Raw genomic sequence first — 9,395 nt, 5'->3', positions numbered from 1 at the left:
TAAAGAAATGTATGAAACTATCCTAAAAACAGTAAAGAAATGGTCAGTGAAACTGGCCAAGATGCCTTGGCATCACAACACCAAACTTAAAGCTTGCTTGTCCCTAAGCAAGTACTGGAACAAGAAAATGATGAATGGAATATCCAGAGGAATGAGTCATTCTTGTGGAAGTCATGTTACTGATTTTATGGTGGTTTCATGCATAGCAACTTAGGTTCATTCCATTACTAGCTTTCAGACCTTTATCATGTCCCTAAACACTTACTTTGTCTATATCCCATGAGACTTTTATTCATTGATCCTTTTATTGTTATTTCAAGGGTTATTTGTGTTATTTAGGCTAAGTGCTCTGTAAGGGGGCAACTTTTTAAGATAAGCTTTCAGCCAACACTCCCGAACCAGTTAGTTCAAGGTGCTAGGTGTTGAAGCACCCCTAAGGACTTACTCCCTCAAGTCTCTCCCCCATACATACACACTACAGGCATTTAGTTTATTTATTTTCTTTTCTTGAGACCTTGGTGTCCAGCACCTCTTTGGGTTACTAAGTGTTCTATAGTGAAGGTTACTCTTGATAGTGGACTTTTAGCTGATAATCCCGAGTTAGTTAACCCAAGTTACCAAGTGATAAGGCACCCCTAAGAGCTTATTCATCCAAGTAGATCCCTCACACAGGAGCACCACAGACATTTGCCTCAAGATTAAAACCATTGATGCCTAGCCTTATTGCTTACTCTTTTTCTTTTGTTTTTCACTTCCTTTGTTCTTTCCCTTTTCTCTTATTAGGATCTTATTATTAACTTAGTCTCATGAGTGTATCCAAAGCAAAGTATTCAGGCCAGATGGTTGTCCTCCTAGCCTTGTGGTTGAACCAACTTAGCTAACTTATGACTACCCCAAAGATTCATGAATGCACTTCCACAATATGAACTCCACTCTGGTCTTTTAAAAACATAATCCTTCTCTTCTTCAATTTGATTTAAAAAAGGGACAAGCTTACAAGAAAGGGAAGTAATGATGCAGTGACATAAAGACCAGTGCACATAGACTCTCTTCAATACCAAAAACTAAAAATAACATGATTTGAAAAAGGTTTAAACATAACATGGAAGCAAGTTATATTTCATACAAGATCTTCCTTATTTAAAACACAGAGAAAGACGTAACAAAGAAGGAACTCCACCACCTTTTACTGTTGTGGGTGTCCACGCTCTTTTCCTTGCTTGTCCTCCTTGTTTCCTCTTGCATTTCCTCGCATCCGTGCCAATCTTGCTTGCTTCCAATCCTCAAGTGCCTTCCTCACTGACTCATGACTCTCTTCCACCCTTTGTCTTTCCTTCCGTGCTAATTCATCCTTCATTTCATCATACTTGGCTATTCCTGGATGCAATATTGGCAGCTGTCCTACTAAGTAGCCGAGCCTGGCTTGAGTATTTATCTGATGTCCTGTTTGACTCATGTAAACTCCTTCTGCGAATGCCCTTTGCTCGTCCAATAGTTCTGCCTGTTCTATTTGTCTTCGATGCATCTCATGTATGTGTACCCCTTGATGTGCTTGGATGTTGATTAGCCTCTGGGTGGATTCTTGTTGCTCGTTTTGCCATTGTTCCATCCTGTTGAATGCTTCTCCCCATTTTTGTCCTTGGCTTAGTTGCTGTTCCATCATTTGCCTTTGCCACTCATCTTGCTGCCCCATTATCTGTAGTTGAAGCTCTTTCTGTGCTCCTTGGCTTTCCAAATATTGTCTAGATAAGCCATCAATAGCTTCCTGTAATTGGTGCATGTCCAAGGTCTGTGGTGCTTGTCCCTCTAAGACTTGTCCTTCAACTACTTGAGGAGCTGTCCTCTTTCTTTGCTTCCGTTGAGGCAGGGGGAGTGCTGCAGCATTCATCCTTCGGACCGTTATTGGAATGCCTTCCTTTATCCAAACGGGGTCCTCATCTTCAAAAACCACTCTAGCTTTCTTGCATATTCGGTAAATGGTGCTGGGGTAACCTAATGTTCCTCTTGAGTCGCTTTTCTCTGCCATCTTTCTAATTCCTTGAGCTATGATCTCATGAACTTTGATTTTTCCTCCCTTGAGTATACAATGCAACATTGTTGCTCTCTCGAGATTCACTTCCAAGTTGTTTGCAGCTGGGAGAATAGACCTCCTTACTAGCTCGAACCACCCCTTAGCTTCAGGAGTGAGATCTGTTCTCTTAATGAACTTTGGTTTATTTCCTGCACCCCTTTCCCAGTCAGCTCCTGGTACACAAAGGTCTAGTAAAAGCTGGTCATAATTGAGGTTGTTGTCCAATCTTGAGTGGTAACTTTCTTCTTCAAATGGTATAGACCGTAGCTTCAATGCCCTCATTACACTCATGGGACCAAAATCCACCATTGTTCCTCTCACAAAGCTTGTATATGACTCATCTTTCTTATCATACCTGACTGCATTTGCATAAAATTCTCTTACGAGATTTGCATTCACCTTAGTGACCGGGTCAGTGAGGAGCTCCCATCTTCTCCTTTCTACCTTCTCTGTGATTTCGGGGCATTCAGTCTTCTTAACTTGAAATCCCAGCTCATAAATAATTTCCTTATCAACCATCCACCCGTATTGCAATGCATGATTCAAGCTTCTAAATCTCTTCTCATCATATGGGTGTTCTTCCATGGGTTTCTTCCCCTCCCTTCTCTTAGAACTTGAAGATGCCATGAATGATGATTTAATATGTGAAGGTGGTAAGGTTGTGGAGACTTTTGGTTGTTTAGGGTTTTATGGCAATGAGGAGAGTGAGGGGAGGAATGTTTATAATTGGATAGGGGGTGTATTGTATCGAAATGAAGAGTGGTGAAGGTGTGTGATGACAATGAAGGGTGGTATGGACAAGGGTTGTTTATATAGAGAAGTTGTGAGAGAATGGAGGGTGTAGATTGATGAAGTGGTCACTTGATGGACGGTTGGGGTTATGCATGGCTAGAAGACAAGGATCATCACTTTATGATGGGGATTGCTCGGTCTTCTAAGGGTCCCTTTTTTCAATGTTGCATGGCAACATTTTCCAATGTATTCCCTCTTTAGAACAAGTGTGTAACCCCTCTTCTTTAAGTGGCGAAATCTCCCCCATTTAATTGTCCCATCAATCCCTTTTTATGCTTCTTTTCCTTTCCTATAAAGATTTGAAATAAGGAAATTAATATAAAAAAAATTAAAACTCTACGGCTAGAATAAAATGAAAGAAAGGATTTGATTGTTTGTTTATGAGTTTCAACTAACTAACTAACTATTGGTGGTTCCTTATATGCATTTTGGTGGCACCATGGGGTGACACCAAACTTAGTTTGATTAGTTTGAAGCTTCTCCCTTGGGGTTTTTCTCAGTGTCACTTAGGAAGCTATCAGTAGGTTTGGGAATCTTCTCAGCTAAATATCCCACCTGGAATTCCAGCTTCCTAATGGTTTCTCCCTGGTTCTTAATATTGGCTCGCACCTCCTCTTTGAATACCTTATTTTCTTGAATCTCTTGGCTTATTCCTTCAAGTAGGGCTTCAATCTTAGAGAGCCTGTCATCAATTGATGAGTGGTTCGGAGCAGATGTGCTGTTTTAGTTTTGATAAGTATGTGGAGAAGTGTTGTTGTCGGGGTGTTGAGATGTCCTCTGGGTGAATTGTTGGTGAGCTGCATTGTTGTTGGAGTTGTAACGTCTCTAGTCTTGGTTTTGATCTTGCTCACTTCCCCACCCAAAGTTCGGGTGATTTCTCCATCCAGGGTTGTAAGTCTTGTAGTATGGATCATAGTTTTTCCTTGGTGAATTCCCAATGTAGTTGGCTTACTCCTAACTCCCTTCTGCTTCTTGGTTTACTCCTTCTTGTGTTGTTGATGAAGTGGAGATTGCTGCTACTTGGTTCATCTCCATCTTCTTGGTGAGGTCAGCCAGCTGCTGGGTAATGAGCTTGTTTTGGGCCAACAGAGCGTCTATATTGTTTAGCTCCATCACTCCTCTTGTGTTCCCTCTTTCGGAAGCATAGAAGTAGTCGTTTTCTGCTACTGTTTCAATAACATCTATGGCTTCCTCAATGGTCTTCTTCTTGTTCAAGGACCCTCCAGATGAATGGTCTACTGCCTTCTTTGACTCATAAGAGAGCTCTTCATAGAAAATGTGCAGCTGGACCCATTCGTTGAACATGCCAGGTGGACACCTCCTTGTTAAGTCTTTGAACCTCTCCCATGCTTCATACAGAGTCTCACCATCCTGTTGCCTGAAGGTTTGAACCTCAGCTCTCAGCCTATTGATTCGTTGAGGAGGGTAGAATCTTGTTAAGAATTTGTTCACCACATCCTCTCAAGTTGTCAAGCTCTCCCTTGGGAAGGATTCCAGCCACTTGGCTGCCTTGTCTCTGAGTGAGAAAGGAAATAAGAGCAATCTATAGGCGTCAGGATGAACACCATTAGATTTCATTGTGTCACATATTCTCAGGAAGGTGGTCAAATGTTGGTTGGGATCTTCTTGAACACCTCCTCCAAACGAACAGTTGTTCTGAACAAGGGTGATGAGCTGTGGTTTAAGTTCAAAGTTGTTGGCATGGATTGTTGGCTTTTGGATGCTACTTCCACAATTGCCTGGGTTTGGATTAATGTAAGAGCCCAAAACTCTTCTATCCTCCCCAGCATGATTTGCTCCACCTCCTCTGCCATGGTTGTGAGTCTCTTCTTCATGATGATTGTCCATGTTTTCTTCCATGTTTGGTTCAAAGTATTCCTTAAACTGTTCCTCTTCTTCTTCAGCACCAGCTACTCGTTTTCCTTTTGCCTCCCTCCTTAGTCTAAGGAAGGTTCTCTCTGGTTCAGAATCAAAGGAAGTTGAAGCTCCGCTTCTTCTCCCTGTCATACAACCAACAAGTACAAGCAGAGAAAATAGGTGCAGACAGTATTTGTGTTAGAATTGATGTTAGTTGTGGGTGATGCAATATATCAAACAGTTAATGGGTTAGCAAACAGAATTGAAAATAACAAAGAAAAACAAAAGAGTAGATGGAGAAAGGAAGAAGTTTAGCTGAAACAAAAAGTAAATCACTAAAACAGAAAAATGAAATTCACAAAATAAAATTCTCAATCTAGTGATCTTCCAATCTAATCATTGTTGATGCACAATCAATCCCCGGCAACGGCGCCATAAACTTGATGCGGGGAAAACTTGTCTCACAACAAATCTCCCTTCGGCAAGTGTACCACCACATGCATTTCCCAAACCAAGTATTGCGAGGGTTATAGTCACATACCCATCCAAACCCAATTTGGTCCAGCATGAGAAAGTATTTCTAGCTTGATCTCTTCATTCCTCTTCCAAGGTTCAGAAGAGATCCAAGTATGAATAGTTTCTTTTCCAAGATAACTACTCAATTGGATGAAGACCGAAAGCTTTCAAGTAAAATCAAAAGGAAAGATAGAAGAAGAATAATGAAAATTAGTATTGATCCATCAAATTACAACAGAGCTTCCTAACCCAATGAAAGGGGTTTAGTTGTTCATAGCTCTTGAAAATGAAAACAAAGATGGAGAATACATCATAAAACTAGAATCTGCAAAGAAAGTAAACTATAGAGAGCAGTGCTCTTTTTCCAGCCTCCAGAACTCCTTTACAATTCAAAGCTACTCCTATATATACTACTCTTCTCAGCTTCTAGTTCACTCTTCAAGTCTTGGGCCTTTGGATCTTGAGTTTGAAGCAGTTCCTTTCTTTATTTGGACTTGGCTTTACTTGCAGAGAGAAAGTGCAGAGTGTGCAGAGACTTAAGCTCAGGGCGTAAGGAGTGTTAATCATTTAGTGAAAGTCCAGGTTCGGGAACGTTAGTGATACTTAACATTGTCACTAACGTTCCAATGCACCCCTTTTGCCTCACGTTAAAACCCACGTTAACTAGGTTACCGTGGCTTCTAACGTGGCCTTTTGCCATCCTTCGAGAACGTTAGGGACATTCAACATTGTCACTAACGTTCCAGTGTGCCCCTTCTTGCTTCACGTTAAAGCTCACGTTAACTAGGTTAACGTGGCTTCTAACGTGGCCTTTTGCCATCCTTCGAGAACGTTAGTGACATTCAACATTGTCACTAACGTTCCAATGTGCCCCTAGGTCTCACGTTGGAGTCCACGTTAACTAGGTTAACGTGGCTTCTAACGTGGCCATCTTTTAGCCATCCCAACGTTAGTGACAATGTTGAGTGTCACTAACGTTGGCTCATCCTTCATTTCTCATCGTTAGCTTCCACGTTAACCAAGTTAACGTGGAAGTTAACGTGACTCTTGGGGGTTGTGTGGTTGCTTCAACGTTAGTGATAATGTTGAGTGTCACTAACGTTGTCGACAACTCTTCATCCTCTACGTTAGTTCCCAGGTTAACCAAGTTAACGTGGGAGTTAACGTGGTACTTTGCACCATAGGTCAACGTTAGTGACAATGTTGAGTGTTACTAACGTTGGCTTCTCTTCCCCCCTTTAACGTTAGAGGCCACGTTAACTAGGTTATCGTGGCTTCTAACGTGGCCACTTATGAGTAATTGCCAACATTAGTGACAATGTTGAGTGTCACTAACGTTGGCTCAACTTCTCTTCTCCACGTTAGAGTTCACGTTAACTTGGTTAACGTGACTCTCTAACGTGGGCATTGATGGCTTTTTTGAGAGTGTTATTGGCAATCACTTTTCTCATTAATCTTGCAAGTTACCTCCCCTTTTCTTGCTTCTTTTTGGTCCTGAAATCAAGCAACAAAGTGCATCAAAGCTCTAGTCCAAGTCATGAGTAATGCAACATAATATTTGTCACTAAACTTATGCAAAATCCTCATGAAATCATGTAAAATGCACAATGTATGCTTGAGTAAAGGCATAAGTGAATATTTACCCAAAACTAGCTTATTTCCTAAAGAAATGCATGAAACTAACCTAAAAATAGTAAAGAAAAGGCCAGTGAAACTGGCCAAGATGCCCTGGCATCACAACACCAAACTTAAAGCTTGCTTGTCCCTAAGCAAGTACTGGAACAAGAGAATGATGAATGGAATATCCAGAGGAACGAGTCATCCTTGTGGAAGTCATGATGCCCTGGCATCATATATGTATTCATGGAGCCAGGTGGACCACCAGCACGAAGGGTGTCCCAAATCAACTCAAAAGAGAAGATCTCAAACCAGTCGCTAGAGGATGGCTGGACTTCATTGGGCATTCTCTGCTTCCCACTAGCAACCGTTCTGAAGTCACTGTTAGAAGAACAGTGATGATCCATTGCATCATGATGGGAAAAGAAGTGGAAGTTCATTAACTGATTTTAACTGAATTCTACAAAATTGCCAACAAAAATTCTAAAGAGGCCAGGTTGGCTTACCCAAGCTTGATTTCTCTGCTCTGCAAGGACGCTGGAGTAAGGATGGGAATAACTGAGTATATCTCAGTTGAGAAACCAATCACCAAGGCATCAATGGAAAAACAACAAGCACAAGATGATCCCATCAAGAAGAAAACACAGGAATTTCTCCCAGAAATCCCTCAATCTGAATACTGAGAGTATCTTGAAACATCAGTTACCAAGATTAAAGAAGCTATAGAACAAATAATAAAAGAACAGAAGGAACAAAGTCAAATTCTTTGCTATATGATTAAAGAACAAGAGGAGCAAGGGCGTGACTTGAGGGAATTGAAGCGCCAGAAGTTATCTCTTGAAGGACCAAGCACCCCACAAACCCGAGGAACATCCACTTCCCAGAACAGAGGTTGTTAAATTCCAATTTTTGCTTTAACTCTGTGATAGTTGTCGTTATAGGAGTTTACCTTAGGAGTCATATAGTAGTAATTAGTGTCTATTTTGATTTTATCTCCAATTAAGTTATAATCTATTTTTCTCATCATCAGCAAATATTATTTCTTCTTGACCTATTAGTCTTCTATTTTATTTGTCTAGTTGCTTGAGGACAAGCAACAGTTCAAGTTTGGTGTTGTGATGAGCGGATATTTTATACGCTTTTTGGGGTTAATTTCATATCGATTTTAGTATGATTTAGTTGGTTTTTAATTTATTTTCATTAGTTCCTAGGCAAAATCCACATTTCTAGACTTTACTAAGAGTTTTTGTGTGTTTCTGTAATTTCAGGTATTTTCTGGCTGAAATTGAGGGAGCTGAGCAAAAATCTGAATCAGGCTGAAAAAGGACTGCTGATGCTGTTGGATTCTGACCTCCCTGCACTCAAAGTGGATTTTCTGGAGCTACAAAACTCCAAATGGCGCGCTTTTAATTGCGTTGGAAAGTAGACATCCAGGGCTTTCCAGAAATATATAATAGTTTATACTTTGCTCAATGATAGACGACGTAAACTGGCGTTCAACGCCAGCTCTCTGTCCAATTCTGGCGTCCAGCGCCAGAAACAAGTTGCAAGTTGGAGTTCAACGCCAGAAAAGGATCCAAAGCTGGCGTTGAACGCCCAAAACAGCCCCAGGCACGTGAAAGCTTTAGTCTCAGCCCCATCATACACCAAGTGGGCCCCAGAAGTGGATTTCTGCACTATTTGTTATAGTTTACTCATCTTCTGTAAACCTAGGTTACTAGTTTAGTATTTAAACAACTTTTAGGGATTTATTTTGTATCTCATGACATTTTTAGATCTGAACTTTGTACTCTTTGCCGGCATGAGTCTCTAAACTCCATTGTTGGGGGTGAGGAGCTCTGCTGTGTCTCGATGAATTAATGCAAGTATTCCTGTTTTCCATTCAAACATGCGTGTTCCTATCTAAGATATCCATTCGCGCCTAATTATGGAGAAGGTGATGATCCGTGACACTCATCACCTTCCTCAACCCATGAACGTGTGTCTGACAATCACCTCCGTTCTACATCAGATTGAATGAATATCTCTTAGATTCCTTAATCAGAATCTCCGTGGTATAAGCTAGATTGATGGCAGCATTCATGAGAATCCGAAAAGTCTAAACCTTGTCTGTGGTATTCCGAGTAGGATTCTGGGATTGGGATGGATGGTAGCCATTGACAACGGTGATCCACCAACATACAGCTTGCCATAGGAGGAATGTGCGTGCGTGAACAAGAAGGCAGAGGAAAGCAGAGATTCAGAAGACAAAGCATCTCCAAAACTCCAACACATTCTCATTTACTGCATAACAAGTAACTTTTAATTCATGCTCTCTTGTTCATTTGCAAGTCAATTGATAATCACCAATTAATATCCTGACTAAGAGTTGCAAGACAACCATAGCTTGCTTCAAGCCAACAATCTCCGTGGGATCGACCCTTACTCACGTAAGGTATTACTTGGACAACCCAGTGCACTTGCTGGTCATGTGTGCGAAATTGTAAGAGAGTAACAATTTTGTGCACCACTTATGATCACTGGAAAAGTGTCACCCTCTTCC

This window comes from Arachis ipaensis, chromosome B08, assembly GCF_000816755.2.
Source record: "Arachis ipaensis cultivar K30076 chromosome B08, Araip1.1, whole genome shotgun sequence".
Classification (NCBI taxonomy): domain Eukaryota; kingdom Viridiplantae; phylum Streptophyta; class Magnoliopsida; order Fabales; family Fabaceae; genus Arachis; species Arachis ipaensis.
This window is presented reverse-complemented; position numbering follows the sequence as displayed.